The sequence below is a fragment of the Lolium perenne genome, chromosome 6, assembly GCF_019359855.2.
Source record: "Lolium perenne isolate Kyuss_39 chromosome 6, Kyuss_2.0, whole genome shotgun sequence".
NCBI classification, from domain to species: domain Eukaryota; kingdom Viridiplantae; phylum Streptophyta; class Magnoliopsida; order Poales; family Poaceae; genus Lolium; species Lolium perenne.
This window is the reverse complement of record NC_067249.2, coordinates 269,207,851-269,233,075: the sequence shown is the minus strand read 5'-3', so window position 1 is coordinate 269,233,075 and position 25,225 is coordinate 269,207,851.

Below are 25,225 nucleotides of genomic sequence, written 5' to 3'. Positions count from 1 at the left end.
TTGGCCAGGCCAACCGCGACTAAAGGTCATTTTCCGCGGGAACCTCAAATGGGGCGAAAAAGGCTTTAGTCGCGGTTGGGGTCACCAACCGCGACTAAAGGGTAGCCTTTAGTCGCGGTTGGTGACCCCAACCGCGACTAAAGGTCATCCGCTATAAATATCGCGCGGCCGAACGGCGCGCGCTTCCTTCTTCTTCCTCCGCCCGTTCGTGTCTTGAGACGATCTCTGCCGCGCGCCTCGACGACGCCGCCGACGCCTCCTCGACGCAGACGCCGCCGCGCGCCATCGACCGCCGCCACCCGCCGCGCACCATCGACCGCCGCCACCGCGCGCCATCGACCGCCGCCACCAGCTCGCCGTAGCCCCGTGGGATCCAAACCGCCCGCCGCCGCCGCCCCGCGCCGCGCCCGTGTCGCCGCAGCCGCCGCCGCGCACGTACCCGCGCGCGCCGCCGCCAGAGAGAGAGGCGCGGGCCCCCGCAGCGCGCCACCGCCAGAGAGAGGCGCGCCGCCGGCAGAGAGAGGCGCGCCGGCCACAGAGGGCGCGCCGCGCGCAGCGCATACCGGCTGCCCGGCCAATTTTTTCTTTTTTTTTAGTTTTAGTTTTTGTTAATTTCGAAATTAAAATTAACTAAAAATTGAGACTTATAATTTGAGACTTAAAAAACTACAAGAAGACATAAAATTTGAGACTTAAAAATTTGAGACTTAAAATTTTAGACTTAAAATTTGAGACTTAAAATTAACTAAATAATTGAGAGTTAAAATTTTGAGACTTAAAAAACTAAAAGAAGACTTGTAATTTGAGACTTAAAATTTTGACTTTTTTTGACTTAATAATTTTGACTTAAAATCTTGACTTAATAAAACGTACTAGATCTAGGGGAGACGGAGGCCCGAAGGCCGGGCCGGGGCGCGCGCCACACACACGCATTAGGACGGCGTGCCACACACACGCACTAGGGCGCCGAGGACACATAACTTAACCACCGCGCGAGGGTTATGTGTCCTCGGCACCGCCACCGCCCTTTCGCCACCGCCCTTTCACCACCGCCACCGCGCGCGTATCGAGGGGGAGCGAGCCCTCGTCGCCCCCTCCGCATACGCCTCCCTCTCCGTGACGCCGTCGTCTACCGCCCCGTCTCGCGCTCTTCCGCGACACCCTCTCCCAACCCCTTCCAGCTCGCCGGCCCCCTCCTTTTGCCACCGCCCTTTTGCCACCGCCACCACCCCTTCTTCACTTAATTAATTTGTTTTGACTACATGTTTTCAGGATCGACATATGGCGGACGATAGAGCTGACCCGATTCTGGACAACTATGATCCGGACGCTGAAGACCATATGTTCGGCATCATAAAAGGCGATATTCCATATGTGCCGACCGGAGAAGAAGAAGATGATATCTCTTCTTATCCGAACCTTGAGTGTGAAGATGAAGGGCGCCGTCGGCAAGCAGATGATGCCGAAGAAACGTCGATAAACGACGATCTTCAATTGGAAGTAGCAACCACCTCCGGCGCCGAGGTATATATATATATATACATATTGAGCGTACGGTGATACAACTAACTGATTTGAATAAATGTGTGTGTACGAACGTGCGCGACTCTCAGTCTTATTTTAGCCCACGGCCGGATCGTCGAAAAATCGAGTACGTCGTCAAAGCGTGGCGCAACCAAGACGATGAAAGCAGGAGAAACATGCACCATCGATGTTGTCGACGAAGAAACCGGCAGGCCGCTGGAGCCCAGCAAGAACGCCACCAAGTTTGTCAGCCAATGCGGAGCCGTTGTTAGAGACAACGTCTCGATCACCCGCCAGAGTGGAATGAGCCAAAGAAGGCACGTGTTGGTTTCACTTTTGTCGATAAGAGAGAAAAAAGAGTGCTTCAACAAGCTTATTGAACAATTAGTACTACATCCGTAATACCGAAAATACGATGAGGAGGGTAACAAGATTAAGGAAAACAAGAAGAGGCGCAAGCTAGTCAAACAGTTCGCTCTTTCTAGGATGGCCAACGCATTCGGAAATACAAGCAAAATCTAGCCCATGACTTTGTCAACCAGGGCAAGACTCCGGATTTCAAAGGACAATATGAGAAAGCGCAACATGATTGGCCAGAATTTGTGAAGCAAAAGAAATCGGAGCAGTTCCTTGAACTATCGAAAAAATAAGGAAAATGCGGCCAAGAAGGAGTACAATCATAAAATGGGGCCGAGGAGGGTATCGCTTTTGGCAGCCTAAGTGGGAGAAGATGGAGAACGAGCTGAGGCGCGAGGAATCCGTCCAGTGCGGAGGGATGGGACCCAAGGGCCAAAAGCTGGTGGTACGGGCATGGGGGATCGCTGAACCCGGAGACAGGGGAGTGTGTTTATCGGGGCAAAATAATTACACCCACCCAAAAGCTTATTGAGGCAATGAGGAGGCTCAAGAGGGAGGATCAGGTTCAACAGAGAGAACGACGCCCGACAAAAGCCCTCGGGAATCCTGAACACGGAGGACGTATACGAGGCATGGGGCCCATTCCGTGGAAAATAGGGTTCCAGGAACGATGACCCGTACGGTTACGAAGCCGTAAGAGAAAGATGGATCGGGATGCAGATGTTGTGGCGAAGTTGGTAACGGAAATGGATGTGATGAAGAAAACCGTGAGTGTACTAGTCGCGAAAGAGATGCAGCTCGGGCGCAGCATGCTGAAGATCATCCAATGGATCTCGGAAGCCAGCGAGAGAAGAAGCAGCGTGGCTTCCACGGAGGCCTCACCGGCTGGTGCACCGACGATAGAAATTACTGCACCGGAGCCTCGGTGGTCGAAATTACTGCACCGGAGCCTCCTCGCTACCCCGTGGACGATATAAAGGAGATGAAAGCATGTCATCTGTATTATCCTATCGGGAACATGTCCATGAAGGTAGCCATCGGCAGTGCTTTACCACCTGGAGCACTCCACCACAACAACCCCATTCAAGATGGCTATGCTCGTGTGACGGTGGAGGAGATAGTCCAAGGGTTTGAGAACCTGGACATTGACATTGCTACACCTGAAGGGGTGAAAAGACTTGGAGATGTCAAGCGCCAGTTCATTCTATGGCAGAAGAAATTTATCAAGTTTCCAGGCGAGGCGCCAACAAGTCCACCCCGTACGGTGGTGGTGGTGGCGGTGGCGGTGACGGTGGCGGTGGCGGTGGCGGTGACGGTGGCGGTGGCGGTGACGGTGGCGGTGGTGCTTCACCTAATACACCTCATTCACGTCAGCCCACGCCGCCGCCCCCGATCCTCGTCGGCGGGTGATCGGACACCGGTACCGCCCCCAATCCACCTCCGGCGAAGAAGCGAAGCAGTCTGGGTTATTAACCCGGACCCTTACGTACCTAAGAAAACAAAGGTACCGGAGGTATCACGAAGCCTCTCCCCACGAGGCCTTGGGAAAGTAGTGCCGAGGAAGTCGAGGCGGGCGCGGCTGCTGATTTAGAGAAATGGAAGGCGGCGTCAAGAGGAAAATAGAGGGCGAGCCCAAGCGTATATTCGACAAGGAAAAACGGTGGGCTAAGTCATTTTTGAACACACCGTCCCAAGCCGCGAAGAATCTGCTCGACGACTATTTACGTGAACTTCGTAGGCAAGCACTCGCGTTAAAGAACAGGAAATAGTTGGCGGAGAAGAAAGCCGTGAAGGACGAGGCCGAGTCAAAATTAGAAAGGGGAAAGAAGTTGCCCAGCTCGGGGAACAAAGTAAACAATCGATCGCCCCGCTCATAGTGCAAGCCGCCGATCCGGATGCCCCGATATCGTAGCAGCTGCGGCAGCACATGGATTGACCGTAACGAGTGCCGAGAGAACAAGCGGCCGAGTTAGGTATCACTCTTCGTGCCTTTGCTAGGCCTTGATGAGGCGCCAATGAAGGACGTAGTATTTACATATGTGAAGAATGGCCCTCTCGTCGAGCTGCGCGAGAAGGGGATCTACCTCGACAAATGCTAGGTCTGCTAAATTGGTACAAGGGTTACATAAAACATAAAAACGCCAAAGACTATATCTATGCGGAAGTTAGATATGAGCATCACTTCAAACATTCTTTGGGTACAAATTCCTCCGAGTGAATTGTTCCAGCTGTTCAATCTGCGCGACCTCGACAAATCTATCATCGGTTGCTACGTTACGTAAGTGATTTATTAATTTCTACCCCATCTCGTTCATTGCCTGCACTTGTCCTAACTATCTTGTTGTGTACGCTATTATGCGAGAATGAAGAAGCGGGAAATGCGAATAAGGAACATCCATGATGTTGGGTTCATTGACCCACACATCGTTAATTCACATGTGTTAGAACACCACCCCGCCGACGTGGAGGATGACCTGTGGCGGTTTATTAGAAAACAGCAACGAAAAAGTGATATTCTATTTCCTTACCATTTTGGGTGAGTGTTTGTCTTGAGCACATTCTCTTTTGTTTACTCCATGCATGGTATGTGGCTAATCGATGAGTTATGCATGATTGTGCATGTATCGTGTCCGCAGGTTCCACTGGATTCTTATGGTAATTAAAGTTCAGACCTCCTCGGTTCTCGTCCACGACTCTCTGAATATGGATCCGGCGCTTTGGGGCGACATGAGAAAAATGTTGCAAAAGTAATTATTTTCATTCATTTGCGCTCTATATCGATCGGCCTATTTCGTTCATCATTTCCTAATATCAAGTAACTAATTAATAACTCTCTTGTTTATTTAATTTTCTTTGCCTCGTAGGGTTTGGAGACGGTTCGTAGATACCAAGGTCGGTGAATTCAAAAAAGAGCTATCTTTTAAAATGGCGGTGCGGACGACCGGGGATACTCAGCCACCGGGGACCAATCTATGTGGATACTATGTTTGTGAGAGGATCCGAGATACCGCAATGAGCGGGACCGGACGTGTGAGAACAACATCACGAGGAATAACCTCCGGAAGACGCTTAGTCCGAAGCTCGCTTCCGAGCCACTTCAAGAGGAACTAGCTGGATGGTTGGCGAGGAAGTCATCGATCCTAGAGGAGAACACTATTACGATGACGTAGAACTTTATATGCACCAGAATTTGTAACTAACTTGTTCAAAATTGTATATGGTCATCCGATATTGAATATATATTGTATATGGTGATCCGATATTGAATATATATTGTATATTCCTCTTGAATTCTTTTTGGTTCTAATTTCAAATTTGTTTGAAATTGTACATTCATATGCATGTATGTATACAGTACCGTAGAATATGTGAAACTCCTTCAAAATTAAAACCCAAAAGAAATAAAATAATACAAATTAAAAAGAAACCAGATTTAGGGGGAGGGGGGCTAAAACCCTAAACCCTGCGGAGGCCTTTAGTCGCGGTTGGCCTAAATATGTGAAACTCCTTCAGAATTAAAACCCAAAAGAAATAAAATAATACAAATTAAAAAGAAACCAGATTTAGGGGGAGGGGGGCTAAAACCCTAAACCCTGCGGAGGCCTTTAGTCGCGGCTGGCCAGAAGAACCGCGACTAAAGGTCCTCCGCTCTGCGCCGCCTGCGGCCCACGTGGACGGGCCTTTAGTCGCGGTTCGTAAGGAACCGCGACTAAAGGGGGGGGCCTTTAGTCGCGCAGCTTTGGTCGCGGTTGCGCCACCGCGACTAATGGCAGTTGCCAACCGCGACCAAAGCCCTTTTTTCCACCAGAACGGCCCAAGAATTACAGCTGCGGATGGTATCATGCCTGCTCACAAGTAAAATAATGGATTAGCGCAACAAGAGAATATAATCTATAGTCACCTTAGGGTGATAGGCTAGTTCAAGTGTATAGCTTTGCCTAGAACGGAAATATCCAACAAGAGCCCACAGGAATGGCTTGAGTGCTGTCGCAACCCTAATATGTTGACGAATGTATTTCTTGTTCTTTCCTTTATAGGTTGTATTCTCTGTTGATGTTAAGCAAGTATAAGTACACAACCGTACTCAGCAAGTCGCATTGGATGGAGTCAGAATTTCAATAGGACAAGGTGAGTACAAAGATACTCAGCAAGTCACTGTAGATAAAGCTCTATATGACGCTATGCAGATATTTTTGGAATAAAGGTGATGGATAGAGTCTTATTATTTGAAAGACATATTCTTAAATATCATCCTGAAGTGTTATGATTAACCCTTTAATATTTCTCTTGCCATAATGATAATATATTCTCAAAGAGATTCCTTAAATAGTATCATCACGATGATATATATTATCAACCACGATATCTCAAATATAACCATAATATATCAAATATCAACAGCAATAAATGATGTATTCATGATCTTTTCATCTGCTCTATCTTTTGAATTTCCAACCCGGAGTTCATGTAATCACTCAGGCCCTGGGAGCATAACCGGGCCAGAGGTTAGCTCTTGTACCCCAGTCCTGAGTGCCCTTCCGTTGTGGTCTCGGATAACGGGATTAAACCACCTTGTAACCATACCTCCCACGGTAGTTGTCCATTGGGTAGAGTAATTGGTCGTTTAGGTTTAACTAAGTTAAACCTATAATCAAGGAAGTTCTTATGCTTTGAGTTACTATCCTTGACTTTGATGATCTCTCTTGTTGTGTTATCCCACTAAGGTCTCCGGTTTTAGGGAGTATGATGATACATGCGTTAACAACAACTTTTGATTCCTTTTTGAAGGAGAATATGACAAACCATTATCAACTTGAGATTTCATCTATAATCTTGAGAGATTCATAAGAAATACTATGCTTTACTTACATGCAATGGAATACTCACTTTTAAGATAACAAACTCTTGGGTGGAAGCAATGAGTTGGAAATAATATAGATTCTCAAAAATGATAGATAAGAATGTGACTTACCGGTTGTTCCGCTATGTACGACTGGGTCCACATCCTTGGGCCTTCCTTCCTTCCGAGTCTCTTTTCCTTTCTTCTGAATCTTCTTCCCCTCTCCCACCAACGCTTCTCGCTCCAAGTCCGTCTTTAGGGAAAATGGTCGGTTTAGAATTATCGGGTAGTCGAATTGGTATGGAAAATGGTGGAATAGGTTCATGGTATCAAGACGGTCAAAATGGGTATATTATGTGCTTTTTGAAGGGAATATGCCCGAGAGACAATAATAAAGTGGTTATTATCTTATTCCATATTTATAAAAGATGTTTATTTCGCATGCTAGAATTGTATTAACCGGAAACGTTAATACTTGTGTGTTTAATAAACAAGCAAGAGTTCCTAGTAAAGCCTCTCTTTTAACTAGCTCGTTGATTAACTGATGATCAAAGGTTTTCTGATCATGAACATTGGATGTTGTTAATAACGGGGTCACGTCTTTAGAAGAATGATGTGATGAACACACACCCAAGTAGGTATAGCAATACGATCAAGTCATTAAGTTTACATTGCTATATCAAACACATACGAAGTAGCTCTATTCCTTAGACCATGAGGTCATGTCAATCACTAAACACCGGAAGAGTACTTTGATGAAATCAAACGTCACACCGTAACAGGGTGGCTATAAAGGTGGATTTAGGTACTATGAAAGTATTAGTTGAGGCTCATGGATCAAGAGTGGGATTTATCCATCCTGATGACGGAGAGATATACTCTGGGCCCTCTCGGTGATATCACATTGACACCGCTTGCAAGCACGTGACTAGTTCACAGGAATGTCATATCACGGAATGAGTAAAAAGTACTTGTCGGTAACGGGATCGAACTAGGTATAAGTTGATACCAATGATTGGATCCCGGACAAGTAAAGTATCGCGAGATAAAAGGAATTGGTTATGACATTTATGGTTCATGCGATCACAAGTTTCATCATTGATCTCCAGTTCCCACTGATGATTATTGATCGGAGAGGTGTCTCGATCATGTCCACATTATTCAAGAACCGTAGGGTGACACACTTGAGGTTCATCGACGTTTTAGAGTGGATACGGAACACCGGAGAAAAGTTTGGACAGCATAGGGACTGTTTCGAGAATCGCCGGAATTGTTTCAGGATATCGGAATAGTTAAAGGGGCTGAATGTTAATGTTTGTTAATTAAATTAATTAACAAATATTAACTAAATTTTTTTTTATTCATTTATGGGAGAAACCCCCTTCATTTTTGAGTGGAGATTTAAATCAATTATGGGACTTTTGAGTGGCTGTGAGTGGAGTGTCCACCACATAATGATGGAAGAGGTGGGGGCACCTCTCATGGCCGGCCACCCCTTGGGCTGCTTCCCTCTCCTCCTCCTATATAAGATGGGTCGAGCTCCTCTTCCATAGTTGCTAATCTCTTGACCCTTTGGTTGGTCCCTTCTCCCTCTTCCCGCTGATCCACCATACAAGCTATGGCTTCGGCGAAGCCCTGCTGAAATTGTTTCTCCACCAACACCACCACGCCGGAGTGCTGTTGGATTGTCCCGGTGGATCCTCTACTTCCGCTGCCCCGCTGGAACGAGGGATCGGAGGTCGTCGTCAAGCTGTACGTGTGACCGGGTTTGGAAGCGCTGCCCATTTGTAGCGCTTGTCTTCTTCACGATCTTGAGATCGGCAAGTGATCCTCTACATCAACCACGAGAACCGTTCTCGTTAACGCTTTGTATCTTTGAGGGTGAGTTAATCTCAACCACGGTTAGTCCGTTACTAGCATCTCCTAGATATGATCTTGGTGCGTTTTTGGTTGCAACCGTAGGATTTTTTTTGTTTTCTATGCAACGAACCCATCAGTGGTATCAGAGCCGTGTCTATGCGTAGATGCTTTGTACGGTTAGAACACATATGTATGTGGGCATTGATGATCATGTTATTTGCTTCTTCTACATGTGCTTTATATCTTAATGGCATAGTGGGGATGAAGCGGTCCGGACTAACTTTACATGTCCGCGTACATGAGACTTGTTCCACGCTTGACATGCAACTTGTTTTGCATAAGTGACCTTGCGGGTGTCTGCCTCTCCTACTATAGTTAAGATATAATTCAAAAAGAGTTGCTTGATAACTTGTTTATCACCATTGTGGTTTCATGTTCGTAGATATGAACGGTTCTATCTTCGAAAGCCCAAACCACGTAAAATATGCAAAGATAAATTAGAAGTGTCTAACTTGTTTTTGCAGGGCATGTGATGTGATATGGTCAATGTTACAAATTTGTTGTATGGGATGATATTTATTGTAAATTAAACAACCAGCAGGAGCCTTATGGTTGTCTTTTTCTTTTATGGCCTGCGTGCTACATATATATCCAGGTGATATATTGTAATGGTGGAGGACAATCAAGGTGTAGGCGCCATGGACCTTGGTGCCGCGCCGGTGGAATGATGGAGATCATGCCATGACGCACAAGATGGAGATCGAAATGCAAGAAGGACCATATCATATCACATTATCCATGCATGTGATGTTAATCCCTTTTTGCATCTTATTTTGCTTAGATATGATCACGGCGTTAGCAGTATAAGATGATCCCTCCAACTTAATATCAAGATAATAATGTGTTCTTTCTTAGTATGCACCATTAAGAAAGTTCGTCGTTTCGAAGCACCACATGATGAGCCTACTATGGTTCTACTTGGCGAGCCTAGCATGTACATACATGGCCTCGAAACACGAACCAAAAGGTAAAGCATGAGTCATATGAATGATATGATGAACATATTGATGTTCGCCTTTGAAACTACACCATCTCACGTGATGATCGGTTTCGGTGTAGTGAATTTGGTTAGTGTAATCACTAAAAACGACTAGAGGGATGTTATTTTTGAGTGGGAGTTCTTGTAATAATTTTGAATTAACTTGAACTTAATCTATTATGAACTTAGTCTAAATAGTCTTTGAAAATATGTTTTAGATCATGGCACCCCCTGCTTTCAATTTCAATATGTTCATGGAAAAGGAGAAACTAGCCACCAATGGTAGCAACTTTACCAACTGGGCACTTAACCTGAGGATTCTCCTCAATGCTGCTCAAAAGAGCTATGTGCTTGAAGCACCGCTGGGTACCCCGCCCGCTGATGATGCTTCCGATGAAGAAAAAAATGTTTTCTTGACTCGCAAGGAGGACCACGGTTTAGCTCACTGCGGCATTTTGTATGGCCTGGAGCCTGAGCTGCGAAAGCGTTTCGAGCACATCAATGCCTTTGATACAATGGGAGATTTGAAAATGATTTTCGACACCCATGCCGTAGTAGAGAGTTATGAAGCTTCAGAAAAGTTCTTTAGCTGCATGATGGAAGAAAACAGCTCCGTTAGTGAGCACGTACTCAAAATATCTGGGTACGCCGATAAACTCATCGCTTTGGGAATAACGATCCCCATTGAGCTAGGAATTCATCATGTTCTTCAGTTTCTACCACCAAGCTACAAGAGCTTTGTGATGAAATACAACATGCAGGGCATGAAGAAGTCTCTCCCTGAGCTTCTGTCAATGCTAAAAACTGCTAAAGTGGAGATCAAGAAAGAACATCAAGTGTTGATGGTAAATAAGACCACCAGTTTCAAGAAGCAAGGCAAGAAAGGCAAGTCAAAGGGTAACTTCAAGAAGGACAGCAAGTCTGTTGCTAAGCCTGAGAAGAAGACCAAGACTGGCCCTAAGCCAGATACTAAGTGTTTCTATTATATGGGCACTGGGCACTGGAAGCGCAATTGCCCAAAATATCTGGCTGATAAGAAGGACGGGAAGGTGAACAAAGGTATATGTGATATACACGTTATTGATGTGTACCATACTAGTACTCACAGTGGCACCTGGGTATTTGATACTGGTTCGGTTGCTAACATATGTAACTCGAAACTGGAGCTTAGGAGTAAGCGACAACTAGCAAAGGATGAGGTTACGATGCGTGTTGGCAATGGATGAAAGGTTGATGTGATCGCCGTCGGGATGCTGCCTCTCCAATTACCGTCGGGATTAGTTATGAACCTAAATAATTGTTATTTGGTGCCTGCGTTGAGCATGAACATTATATCTAGATCTTGTTTAATTCAAGACGGTTATTCATTCTAGTCTGAGAACAATGGTTTCTCGATTTATATGAATAATATCTTTTATGGTCATGCACCTAAGAAGAATGGTTTATTTCTTTTGAATATTGATAGTAGTAATACACACATTCATAATGTAAATGCCAAAAGAATTAAGTTGAATGATGATATTGCTGCATACATGTGGCATTGCCGCTTAGGACATATTGGTGTGAAATGCATGAAGAAGCTCCATTCTGATGGAATGCTGGAATCACTTGATTATGAATCATTTGAGACATGTGAACCATGCCTTATGGGCAAGATGACTAGAACCCCATTTTCCGGTACAATGGAGCGGGCGACGGACTTGTTGGAAATCATACATACCGATGTGTACGGTCCAATGAGTGTGTCAGCACGCGGTGGATATCGTTACTTCGTTACTTTCACGGATGATTTGAGTAGATATGGATACATTTACTTGATGAAACACAAGTCTGAAACATTTGAAAAGTTCAAAGAATTTCAGAGTGAAGTGGAAAATCATCGTAATAGAAAGATCAATTTTTTATGATCCGATCATGGAGGAGAGTATCTTAGTTACAAGTTTGGCACACACATGAAAAAATGTGGAATAGTTTCACAACTCACTCCTGCTGGAACACCACAGCGTAATGGTGTATCTGAGTGTCGTAATCGTACTTTATTGGATATGGTTCGGTCTATGATGTCCCTTACAGATTTGCCACTTTCATTTTGGGGTCATGCACTAGAAACAGCAGCATTCACTTTAAATAGGGCACCATCTAAATCCATTGAAACGACACCGTATGAATTATGTTTTGGCAACAAACCTAAGTTATCATTTCTAAAAGTTTCGGGATGTGATGTTTATGTGAAGAAACTTCAACCTGATAAACTCGAAACCAAAGCAAAAAATACGTCTTCATAGGATACCCTAAAGAAACAATTGGGTACACCTCACTACTAGGAAAAGGCCTAGCTGTAAGAAGGGTGTCAGTGGCGCACCATGCGCCACTGCTACTTAGAAGTGGCGCACCAAGAAATCGTGCTCCACTGGTACCAATATAGCAGTGGCGCACTGCTTATGGGGTGAGCCATCCCTAAAGTGCGACCAGATCCCACCCCCTCCCCCATTGCTATCTCACCTACCTATGGCGCACCACTATAGGGTGCGCCACTGCTAAGTTTGGGGGAGGGGTGGGCCCAGGCCTTTTACAGGTAAGCACCTTAGCAATGGCGCACCGGGTAGGGGTGCGCCACTACTAGCTATGGCGCACCACTCAGAGGTGCGCCACTGGTAGGTTATGCACACATGGTGGGACCAGAGAGGGTGCTGGTGCTAGGTTAGCAGTGGCGCACCACCTAATGGTGCGCCATTGCTATCTCACCTAGCAATGGCACACTACTAAGTGGTGCGCCACTGCTAACCTATGACCATTTTCTGCCTTTTTCCCCACCCCACACATGTGCCACCCACACTTTCCCCAACACTCTTCCACCACCACCTCCCGCCAAATCTGGATCTGGTCGTGTTGCTCCTCCTCCCCACCTCATTTCCACCCCTTCATTCACCCAAATTAAGTTGTTAAACCTAATTTTCTTGATAGGTAAGTAAGGTGAAGCTCTCTAGCTCAATCCCTACTTAATCTCAACTTTTTTTCTCATTCAACACTCTCGGTCTCGCCGTATCGGTAACTTTGTTGGATATGCTTTGTATGTGACCGGTTCCGATCGTCTTGCACACGTGTGTGTGTGCATATATGTTATGTGAAGCCTCCACATGTGTTGTATGCATGCGAAGCCTCACATGCATGCATGTGTTGTATGCGAAGCCTCCACATGTGTTGTATATGCAAAGCCTCCACATGTGTTGCATGTTTTTGTTTGTAGGGATTTGAAATGCGAGTTGCCAATATTTTGCCGAAACGTTGATTCATTTCCGTTACGGTGAAAAATGGGCATACTACGCATATACATAGGTCCTATTTTTAGGGAAGGTCATGCCAAATTTTTCTTTTGGTACTAAAATATCCATTTTCTCTATACCCCGCAGGCGACCATGGTCTGCATGATGAGCGAAGGCATTGTGGCTAGGTTTTTGAAATCCGTGATGGCTGAGATGATTAAAAATAACCAAACGGAGATAAGATGTCCGTGTCGAAGATGCAAGTTGACGAGCCTTATGGACCCTAAATCCGATATGGTGCGGGACCACCTTCTCGTGCGTGGTTTCATGGATGGCTATCGGTGGCAAGGTGATGAAGATGATTATGAATTTGTCCATGGGATTTCAAGAAATAAGGAAGGAGGTGAGCACCATGTAGAAGATCCCGGACATGATCACAATGTAGAAGATCCCGGACATGATCATGATCACACTGTAGAAGATCCTGGACCTGATGAGGAAGATGAAGACAGAGGTGATGATGAAGATCATGAAGATGAAGACGATGGACCATCATCGATGGATTGGCTGCAGGACCCTCATCTTCAAGAGTTGCTTCTGAAGCAGACGAGTAACGCAAGAGCTGCCGCCCGAGAGAAAGCCAAGCTGGATCAACTGGAGATAGACGCGGTTACTCCATTGTATGAAGGATGCAGGCCCGAGGATACCTGCCTGAAAGTAACGCTCATGGCTCTGGAGATGAAGGTAAAGCACAAAATGACCGACGCATGCTTCAACGATAACATGTCATTCTGGCGTGAACGTCTTCCCAAAGGGAACAAGAGTCCGACTAGTATCAAGGAGGCCAAGAAAATCATGTGTCCTCTGGATTTACCGCACGTGAAATACCATGTGTGCTTGAACGATTGCATCATTTATCGGGACGAGCACATGGAGTCTACCATATGTTCGGAGTGCGGCGTCAGTGCATACAAGAAGGGGAAGAAAGCTCCCCGGAAGGTGGTGTGGTACTTTCCGATCACTCCTCGTCTGCAGTGGTATTTCACGGACCCTAAGCAAGCAAAGCTAATGCGCTGGCACGCAGAGACGAAGAAGCGAGAAAATGACGCAAATGATCCGGAGATAAAGATAAAGAAAACAGTGTTCATGGGACATCGAAGGTGGCTTCGCGACGACGACCCATGGAGGAAACGCAAGGATCTGTTCGATGGTCAAGACGAACCCCGAAGACGACCATGTACGAGGAGCGGCGAGCAAATAGACGAGCTATTGAAAAATTGGAAAGAGTGCCCACCGCCAGGAAAGAAGCGAAAGACGCCGGAGCCTTTGCTGAAGGTATGGAAGACGAGGTCTATTTTCTGGGACTTGTCATACTGGAAGATCCTCCGTGTGCCTCACAGCCTTGATGTCATGCACATCATGAAGAACGTGTGCGAGAGTCTGCTTGGTACCCTCCTCAACATGCCAGAGAGGACCAAAGATGGGCCAAAAGCAAGGTACGACTTGCTATCAATTGGGATCAGGGAGGAGCTTCACGCGAGACGGCCTAATGATGATGACAATGATGACGATGACAATGATGATGAGGCGGAGGACACGCAAAGTCGTCGCAAGGGAAAAAGGCCAAGAAGATCGAATATTACTGCCCCCCCCCCCCCGCGTGCTTCACTCTAATCAGAAGAAGATCGAGCGGTTTTTCAACTGTCTCCTAGGAGTAAAACTTCGTTACGGTTACGCGGGGAAGATAAGCAGGTACCTAGACAAAGCGAAGTAGATGTTCAGCGGGATGAAGTCTCATGACTGTCACGTGCTGATGACGCGCACGTCCGTGAAACGCTTTTTGGCCTATGCAACTTTTTCGACGTCATCTCTCGGAAGTCTGCTGGCCTGAGGCAACTCAGAAGGCTACAGGAAGAGATCGTGGTGATACTGTGCGAGCTTGAGATGTACTTCCCGCCCGCATTCTTCGACGTTATGGTGCATCTACTGGTACATATCGTGGAGGATATCATCCAACTGGGGCCGACGTTCTTGGACAGCATGATGCCGTTCGAAAGGATGAATGGTGTCATCAAAGGATACGTTCGCAACAGGGCACGTCCAGATGGAAGCATAGCCAAGGGCTTTCTGACCGAAGAGTGCATCTCCTTCTGCATGAGTTATCTAGAAATCGAGAACCCCGTTGGTCTGCCCGTAAACAGGCACCTCGGGAAGCTCGCTGGATGGGGTCACCGCGAGGGTAGCCACGAAATGCATGTCGACTTCAAGGGTCGAATCGCACACTTTGAAAGAGCAAACCTAGTCGCTCTACAACACATAGACGTGGTCGATCCTTGGGTGGTAGAGCACAAAACCTTTATCGCAAAGACGTACAATGACCAGGGCCAACAGAGGACGGACAGAGATATAATCAAAGAGCACAACTCAACCTTCACGCGGTGGTTCAAGGACAAGATGCTGGCATACCCTATAGACGAGGATTCTTCTGCGGAAGAAAAACTCATATTCACGTTGTCACAGGGCGCCGAACACAACCTGATAACATTTCAGGCGTACGATATCAACGGCTACACATTCTACACCGAGGAAAAGGACATGAAGAGTGATTATCAGAACTCCGGGGTAACGATGGAATCCTACACCGGTGACGTCAAGCAGAGATACTACGGAAAGATCGAGGAGATCTGGGAGCTGAGCTACGTCGAAGAGAATGTGCCGATGTTCCGTGTCAGGTGGGCCAAGAGCGTCGTAAAAGAAGACTGGTATTTCACCACCATGGTTATACCCGAAGCCAAATCCAAGATCGCGGGCGCAAAGGTCACCGCGAAATATGAGCCATGGGTACTAGCTTCCCAAGTGGACCAATGCTTCTTCATTACCGACCCACAAAAGCCCAGCCGTGTTGTCGTGAGGAGAGGCAAAAGGAGCATCATCGGAATGGATGGAGCCGCCAACGAGCTAGACTTCGACCAGTACGGGAAGATGACGACGACGATGAAGCACCATACACAACAAGATGAAGCAGGAATACCCTACCTAATAAAGGCCGTCTGTTCAAGAGAAGAAGTCAAGGAGTTCCGGGGCTGAATTATTCAACCGCGAGAAAGAAGGGCAAGAAGATTGTGAAAAGATAATTATGTATCTTTTTTGTATGAATAATGGATGTCATATTGTTAATCTACACATTGTACCGATCAAAATAGACATATAATTTATATTTTTGGAGATTTTCTAGATTCTATATTATTTTAAATAATCTACATAATTATAATTATTTATGCCTTTTATTTTGGTGTATTCTGCTATTTATTATAGGGTTAAATCAAAAAAAAATTAAAGGTAAAAACATTGGGGCCGCCAGGGTTCAAACCTGGCCGGCCAGGTTTGGCAAACCAACCAGGGACATGAGCCAGTGCGGTAGTAATCGGGATATGTCAATCCCCTGAGCACTTTTATTTTGACCTATGCACAAAGTGGCAGTGGCGCACCCCTAGTGGTGCGCCATTGCTAAGCCTCACTGTGGCGCACTCCTAGAGGTGCGCCATTGCTAAGAGGGGTTGGGGACTTAGCCAAATTAATCCCCACCCCGGCCGTCCCGACCGGATCTCAATCCCCCTCCTCCGTAACCCTCGATCCCCACCGGCGGCGCCTTGATCCCCCTCCTCCCACCGGCGGCGCCTCTCACCATTCACCACCGGCCCCTCCTCTACCTCTCGTCGCGCCCCCGGAGCAGGAGCAGCACCTCGTCTGCGACCTCGTCCTCGACCTCGGCGCGGAGGAGCAGCACGCCACGCACGCCGTGGAGCAGGAGCAGGAGAAGCACGCCGCGCCACCCTCGACCGCTGACGCCGCCGCAGAGGACCGTCGCCACATCCTCCAAGGTAGCCCACAATGCCCCTCCTCCTCCTCCTCATCCTCCTTCCTCCTCGGTGTGTTAACTGCTAGGTTGCTGGCTGCTAGGAGGTGCTTGCTTGCTTACTGCTAGGAGCTGCTAGGCTGCCTGCAAATTGATGCAAATTGATCAAGGTGCTGTGTATGTGATAATGCAATAGGAGCTGATGTGTATGTGATACTGTAAGGTTGAACCTTGTTTCAAAAAAAATACTGTAAGGTTGAACTTTGAGTTGCTGTGTTCATGCAAATTAATTTATACTGGCATCGGTGCTTAAGCATTCCTGCATATGAATTTTGTTTAGTTGATGTGATCTGATTCTGATGATAGGTTGAACCAACAAGGTTGCTCCAGTTGGTAAATGGATGAATCAGTTGCTAGAAATAGTACTGGTTATACTTGAACCAACAATTGAGCTTAATTTCTTGGTCTAGTTCAATAATATCAATAATTTCTTGGTTCCTAGAAATAGTACTGGTACTTTTCCCCTTGCAAGTGACTTGGAACTGCTGCAGCTGCTAGCTTATGCAACTAAAATATGTGTAACATCACCACTGCAACTAAAATATGCCATTAAAAACTAAAATATTTAGCTTATGCAAGAATCAGCTTATGTAACCCCCTGGATTTTTTTAGCTGCTGCAATGAAATGGAATGCCCCCCTGGATTATTTTAGCTGCTACATTGATATCTTGCTGAAATGGATTGTTTCAAATATTTATGTGTATATTGATGTATATCTTGTTGTTGTGTATATGGTGTGCCATGGTGCTCTGGTGGATTACTACTGCAGCTAGCTGCAGCTAGCTACTAGCTGCTGCTAGCTAGCTGCTGCTTGCTAGCTGCTGCTGCTAGCTAGCTGATGCATGCTGTTGATGTATATGGAGGAACAATTGTATATGGTATGTCATGGTGCTCTGGTGGATTGTTTTGGTGGTGTATTTGTGTCATTTTCTTGTGCAGGGATTTCAAATGAGTTTCCCATTATCGCCGAAATGTTGATTCATTTCCGTTTCGACAAAAATGGGGCACTCCTATGTCCATAATTTAGCAAAGGTCATGCCCAATTTTTCCATGAATTTTTTCGCTAAGTATATGCATTTTTTTCTATTTAGTGCGAACATGGCTAACAACGGTGAGGCCAGCGGCAGCAAGCCATTCTGGATGGTGGCCGATGAGATGGAGGAGATGGAGTCACAACCTCGCCACGATGTCGAGGAAGATGACATGGATCCCGAGTATAGAACCGATGGTGCCGCCGAGGATGACACCAGTGATGGTGATGCCGAAGACGAGCACACTGATGGCGGTGAACGCACAGATGGCGGCGAACACACAGACGGTGGCCAACCGAAGAGGCAACAGAAGGAGCGTCGCCCGAATGTGCTTAGCACCATGAAGCAGGCATTCACTGAAGTGGGCGCCAATGGGATTCCAACGGCGCCCCCTGAATTAGTCAAAGGGACGCGTCACAACTCAGGTGCATCCTCCGGAGCACGGTCTCGATCAACACCAAGAACCTCAGGCATCCTGACCGAGCGAATTTGCGCTCCCTCCTCTTCACGAAGCTGCATGAACGATACTCGTTCCCGGTTGACTGCTCAGATAAACGTCTCGGCTGGAATAAAGTGCACAATGCCGCCCTCACAAAGATGAGCACCGCCCTCTCTAGTTGGAGGAACCGAGTGAAGACAATGATTCTAAAAGGTGACAGTTACGAGAAGATCAAGGAGACAAATCCTTCGATCACCGAGCAAGACTACCAGGATTTCAAGATCAAGTGCGAGAGCGACTCAACCTCGGATTCTAGTCAGTGGGGGAAGGACATGCGGAAACTGAACTTAGGCACCCACAAACTTGGTCCTGGCGGTTACCAAGTGGCACAACCGAAATGGGACAAGGAGGATGAGGAGCGTGCGAGGAACGGCCTACCGCCCCTCTTCTCAAAATACAAAGATAAGCAAACCAGGAACTATCTCAGGGCCCGGTACCGTATGGACCCGGTAACAAAGGAGCTCACCACCAATCCGGAGGTGAAGCAGCTTGAGATTCTTCTGGTAAGGAATGCACCAGCTTAATTAGCTCCTTATGGTTGCATTCTAATTAATGAATCCAAATTCTAAATGGTTCATGTTCCTTTCGCAGGATAAGGATAGTGAAACCAGTAGCGGTGCGGGGTCCACGAGCTCCTCGCAGTGTGCCCATTGGGACAACCCTTTAAATAGGGCGTTGAATGCCTACAAGAAGAAGGATCCATTGAGTACGCCGACGTCGTCTGATTGTGTGCCCGGCGAAGGATTTTCTATGAAATGGTCGGAGTACTATAAGTCAGGGAGAAAGGAGAAAAAGGATAGCATCGACGACCAGGAGGTTAGAGAACTCAAGGCACAAGTGGTGCAGATCCCGACATTGGTCGAAGAGCAAGTGCGACAACAAGTGCAACATATCGTGGAGACCCAACAGAGGACGGAACGACAGCAAGTGGAGGACCAAGTGGGCACGACGCTCACCTCCATCATGCCTACCTTGCTTGCGGGGCTGAAGGAGTGGTGAAAAGGGGCCTCCTCCGATTCCCGACTTCACGGCCAGCAACTCGCACAACGTGGAGCCATCGGTGTCTCCGCAGGCGGCAACATTGGTGTGTCCAGCGGCGCCAACATTGGTGGCTCCGGCGGCGCCAACATTGGTGTCTCCGGCGGCGCCAACATTGGTGTCTTCGGCGGCGCCATTACTTCAGCTCAATGCACCCATCGATGCGGATAATACGCCACCCGGCACCGCGCCAACAAGCGGCCACTCCATCACTTGCACGCCCGCCGTCGGCGGTGCCTCGACATTAGCCGAGCTGGACGCCATCACGGTAACCAATCCTCGGCCGTTGACTTCCATATGCTTTGGCCAAAGAGCCAGATTCGTTTGGGGGCGAGGGACACCACCCCACAGACAGCACCGCCAGCCATGCCAGCGCCAAGCCATGGCAAGACCACCCCAACGGTGCCGCCGTCAGCTGATCAGGACATGCAAATGGCACATGATCCGAACGAGGACAGTGTATTTGCCAACCTTGATAACTACAATTTTGAATGTGGGATGGATGACGACATATTTGCCGAACCCTCTCTAGCTGCCGTCGCGGGGAAACCCAATTACAACAAGCGTCTATTCAGTTCTCAGGAGACGCCTCCAGCTGCCGACTTCACCGAGACTCAGCAGACAGCCAATCCGAAAAGTGTTATCATCCCTAACACACTCAAGAAGGCTTGTCATGAGGAGAATGCAAAAGACGTAACTAAGAAGCCGAAGGGACGGAAAAGAAAGAAGAAGGAGGACAAGTCTGCCAGCCAGCCGGCACCGATCCATGCTCAGGATGGGCCAGCAGTGCCCAAGAATATCGCTTGGAGGGTGCATGTGGTGGGTGAGCGGATGCTAGTTAAAAGATGGGATTTCTATTTTCGTGCCCTCGGGTCCTTAGTTGTGCTCAGTTTTCCCCAGCTCCTTAGTTTTTCCTCAGTTTTACCCAAGCGTTTGTCTGAAACCATCACACGTGATGTAACGCCCGGTTGCCCGACGGTTGACCGTTATCTTCTGACTAGTGGGGCCACGTAGAGCCTGCAAAGACACGTTAGACCATCCATCTTTGTTTGACCGTAAGCATCGCTGTATCCCTGACCAAAACGCGAACGAGTGGGGCTTCGCTATATCAAATGACAAGTGGGGCCATGGCGCTGATACAAGGGGCAATACATGGGTAGGATTAGATTTTTAAACGGAGCTCTACAGCGATGGCACGGAGGAGGTGGCCTGCGGAGTGCCGAGATGAGATCGACGTCCACAAAGAACTGCATGAGGCGAGACCAGACGCATTAGATAGATATGAACTAGACGCGTTTAACCATGCAAAGAAGAGAAGAAATGGTCAACGACATCGACGACTACCTCAAAACTTTGACTGACCGTGTCCGACACGAACGCGAGCAATGTAGAGAAAACTAGTGTCTCTCCTTTCTGGCGTGTATAGATGGGTGCTAGAAGAGTGTGGTGGCGAAGGGAAAGACCTCGCGGTGGTCTGTGGCGTCCAACATAGCGGGGCGGCGTGGCCGTGCCCACATCGGCGTGGATGCATGTTCGGCATTGGCATCAGCATGTACGTTCGGCATTGGCCTCGGTGGTATCTCTGGTGTGTCAGTGATCGAATGAGGGGACGGGATTGAGGGTGCATCCCGACGGTGACCTAGCAGTGGCGTCGAGCATAGCCGTTCTGACCATGCCGATATCGGCATCGGCAAAGTTTGGAGGCTGTGGTGCTCGAATCAAGGAGGGATTTGTTTCTTGTACGCCAAAAGTGATTTGAAACAAGTTTCGTGTTGAAGGTTAGGTAACGAAAGTTTGTAAGTAAGCCCAAAATTATACTAGCGCCATGGTGAGGTTCTTTTTGATAGAGCTATACGGTTGGGCAAACTTTTTTGACACTTTTTAGATAGGGTTCCTTGTTGTTACACGTATGGCATCATGTATGGCAAATTTGGGATCATTTGGAGATGTTGAAAAAATCACTTTGCTTAAACGCATGCCGTTTCGTCTCACGAAACCAGCTTTTCTAACAAGGTGATTTATTCTACCTCCTCTAAATGACCTCAAATTTCATACAGCTGATCTTCTATACATAGATAGATAGATTGTTTCGTTTTTATATTTTTTGAACTTTTTATTTCCCTTTATAATATCCAATTGATTTTCAGGTCAAAACCTCGAAAAACAGCATCATGTATGGCATCATTTTCGCCATAAATTTCAAATTTTGTGAAACTTTCCCTTTTAGATATTCCTTGTTGTTATAGATATGGCATAATGTATGCCAAATTTGGTTAGGTCTCACTGAAACCAGCTTTTGTAACAAGTTAGGTTTTTTCGACCTTCTCAAAAGGGATTTTTTCTACCTTCTCTAAATGACCTCAAAAATCATACAGACGATCTTCTATACAAAGATAGGTAGATTGTTTCGTTTTTACATTTTTTGAACTTTTATTTCCCTTTATAATACCCATTTGTTTTCAGATCAAAACCTCGAAAGTTAACATAACTAGATGGTGAACCCTTCCAAACTTCAAATACGAGAGATAGATAGATTGGTTCGTTTATCATTTTTACCGTGAATAGTAATGGCTACAAGAAATCGGTGATGGTCTATCATTTTTTGCGTGAAAAGTAATGGCTACAACAAATCGGTGATGGTTTATCATTTGGGATTTTCGTGAAAATTAATGGCTACAACAAATCGGTGACGGTTTATCATTTTTTGCGTGAAAATTTATGGCTACAACAAATCGGTGATGGTTTATCATTTTTTGCGTGAAAAGTAATGCCTAAAAGAGTTTATAATTTTTAGCGCGTGAAAATAAATACAGAAAACCGCCATTTAGCAAACTTAGAGAGTGGAAGGTAACCGCCGACAGAGAGAGGAGGGGTTATCCTGCCCGTTAGATCATACGATCAACGGTCGGCGGGCACGATCCGCGTGACATGGGCTAGACCAATCAGGGCAATGTTGCACGTGTGAGAGAATTTGTGGAGGGAGAGGGCAAAACTGAGTAGTATCAAGAAACCAAGGGCACCTATGTAATAAACAGACTAAGGGATTCAAATATGAGATTTAAAAAATGAAAAATGCGTGTTTTGTAGAATAAAACCCATCTTGGCCTATCTCAAACTATTTGCAATACAAATATACATGAGTGTGAGAATTGTGGCCTCATTTAGACAAAGTATGTTTTGGGGAAAGCTGTTTTGGGAAGGGCTTATTGTGGAAAACCATGCACCTTCATAGCTACTAGGTGATTTGAGAAGGCCTTTGAGAAGTGGCAATTTGTGGTAAAACTTGATTTATCTATGACTTATCTATGTTTTGAGAACTGGAAATTTGTGGTAAAGACTCCATGAGTATGTGCCACTATTTTTCGGAATTTTTTGCACATTAAATGACTCATTTAACTAGTTAATCCCATTTGTTGACTGTCTGTTGACAAGCTACTTGAGGGTAAACCGAGCATATTGCACTAGCCGTACTAGCACTCAAGGGGAAAACCGAGCACACAAAAAATGCTAGTATAATGCTCGAGGTTATAACTGAGTATATCTAAATTTTCGGGTTAGACTCGAGGACGCGTGTTGCGGTGCAGAAATGAAAGACGTGCAATATTTGACGCGTAGACGCCGGTCGCGGTGCAGAAGTCGAAGACGTGCAATCGTGGACGCGTGGCGCATTGCAGAAGTCCAAGACGTGCAGACGTGCAGCGGTGGACGCGTAGGACGCGGGTCGCATTAACCACCACTAGCCTTTATAGACGCCTCCTCCCACTATCTCTGTCACTCTCACTCGCCTACGCAACGCCGCCTCTCTCACGTCCCATCATCTTCTCCAAAGCAAAAACCCTCTCCCTCTCCCTCTCCTCTCGCCGGCGAGATGGACAAGGAGAATGCCAATCCCATCGTCCACGGCGCCGTCGGCTCCAAGCGCGACGCCTCCCTCTTCGACGCCGTCCCCTCAACGGACGTCGCCGCCGTCCCCTCAACGGACGTCGCCGCCGCCTCCGCCGGTGCATCGGAGGCTGCTGCCGCCGGTCGCGGTCAGATCCCACCGGGATGGGACCCCTACGAGCCGGTGCCGTACGTCCCGCCCCCGAACCGCTACGACACCTCCATAGAGGACCCATGGAACGAGGTAATAACTACGGTTTGCTTCCTTTTTTGTTCCCCATTCCTTTTTGAACCCTATTTGTGCTGGTGTAGATGGATCTGTGGATGGATGAGTATTGGGCTAATATTTGCGCCGATTTTATTCCATTTTGCTTTGATCCCTCCTTGATTTCGTTCAAGATTTGGGTTTCGGCCGTTCGGTTAATTTATGCAAGTAATAATGGGATCTCAATCGCTTAATTTATGCAAGTAATCATAGGATCTCAATCAGTTATTTTATGCACGAATCAAAAGATATCAACCGTTTAATTTTGCAAATAATCTGGAATGTGTTCAAGTTCAGATCTGGAATCTGTTTCTTTGCCTATGATGAATCGGTGGGCACAGATTTTTACAGGGAGGGTTCAGCGAACCATTTCTGTGTACAAATCTGTTGTGCATGAGCTTTGGTTCGCTTACACCGTCACTCGTAGACATATAATCGTGTCCACTCTAACCGAGGCTGCCTCTGTTTTTCCTAACTTTGTTATCATGCACGTTTGCAACTCATTCACTAATAAATTCCCGTTTGATATGGATCAGCTGTTCGGCAGCGACGTCGGGTAGCAGCGACGACGAGCACCATGACGTCAAGACTCGCCAGTGCTGCGGAGGCTGCAGGTCGGCCAAGATGTCTCCTACCTCGACGTCGCCAAGGGTGTCTACAGGTGCCCCTTCTGCACTAGGAGGCTCGGCGGCATCGACTTCACCTGCGTCCTCACGCATGCCGAGAACATCGGCCACACCAACCCCAAGGTCGGCGCGTCGGTGAACCCCAACTCCTTCCGCGCCAAGCACTTGGCGCTCGGCATGCACCTCCGCAGCATCCAGCGGGTGGAGATCTCCGGCGGGCGCATGCCTCCGCTCAAGCCCAAGGCTCCCAAGGGGAGCAACAAGTGGAGGCAGAGGCAGATGGGGTAGGCGGAGTCCTGGCCGGGTGCTGCTGCTGCCTCCTCCATGTTGTTGTTGGGATCCCTTTGTTGTTAGTTAGGGATCCCTCGTTGTTATGTTGTTAGTATGATGGTGCTTTGTATCGTCGTGAAGAACCGCGACCCCTACTATGTTTGGCTGCTGAATGCAGCTTATTGTCTATATTATCTATCCCTATTCTACTATATGACCTTGTGAATTTATCGTACATTCCCTGTAGATTTGCTTCTAGATTTAACTACATACATATGGACCAGATGGAGTACTAGATTGGGCTCCCTACTAGATTTGCTGCCATATTGGGAAAACAACCAGGGCCAAAAGGCACAAATAATAATTGAAGAAAGACAGAAATGCAAGCTTCTCTAGATTTGATACTAATTATGTGAAAAAAGGCAGAGAGAAGGAGGCAGAAAAGGTACTCTTAAAAGGGAAATGCCAATGGCCGAGAGAGACAAAACCCAGCTCCTGCTCACGTGCAACCAAACGCAATCTCGTCCTGTCCCACGCGGTCCCTTTCTACCAGCCCCACGCGACGCGGGCCCACACGACGCGGCCCCACACGTCAGAACGGAGCGGTCAACTTAACGGGAATCCTGCCGTCTGAGCTGCCTTCTGCGGGTTTCAAACAAGGACTTGGGGAAAAGTGAGGAAAAACTAAGGGGCTGGGGAAAACTGAGTACAACTAAGGAACCGAGGGCACGAAAATAGAAATCCCTTAAAAGATTGTACGATGCTGCACCCGGTCCTATGCGATCTCTGGTTGACGGTATTCAGCATATGGAGGA